We start from the raw sequence: 566 nt of genomic DNA on the forward strand, positions 1-566 counted from the left end.
TCAAGCACAACATTTCAACACAAAGCAGTAATTGTCCCTCCTGTGCCCTGCCCACAAAACCAACCAACCAACGAACAACAACAAGAAAACCCAACAAAACAAAAAACCAACTCTCTCACAGATGACCTCTGTCCATTAGGAGGTTCTCTTCACTCAGATCAAGGTCAGGATGTGACTTGAAGGCAGAATAATTGGTCACACCAGATTTCTGATGCTGTTATAGCTTTGAATGAATTCATAGCTAAATGTCATGTTTAAGATATTTGCATTTGGCATCATTGGAGATTTTTTACCAACAGCTTAGATAGATATGCCAATAAATGATGACAGGCATAATTAGAGAAGAGGAATGAACTAAATGATTTCTTGAAGTCCTTTCCTTTCCCTTTCCTTTCCGGATTTTTCCAATCCTTTGGGGATTTTTTTTTTTCTCTAATGGCCTGACAATAAGAAATACTTTCTAATACTGGTTTCACAAGGCCAATTTATTCTAAGTTTAAATAAGTACTCTTTTAGGCTTTGAATGTGCAGAAGTTTGGAATGTGCTACATAAACAACCTGATCAA

The sequence above is a fragment of the Calypte anna genome, chromosome Z (genome assembly GCF_003957555.1).
Source record: "Calypte anna isolate BGI_N300 chromosome Z, bCalAnn1_v1.p, whole genome shotgun sequence".
NCBI lineage: Eukaryota > Metazoa > Chordata > Aves > Apodiformes > Trochilidae > Calypte > Calypte anna.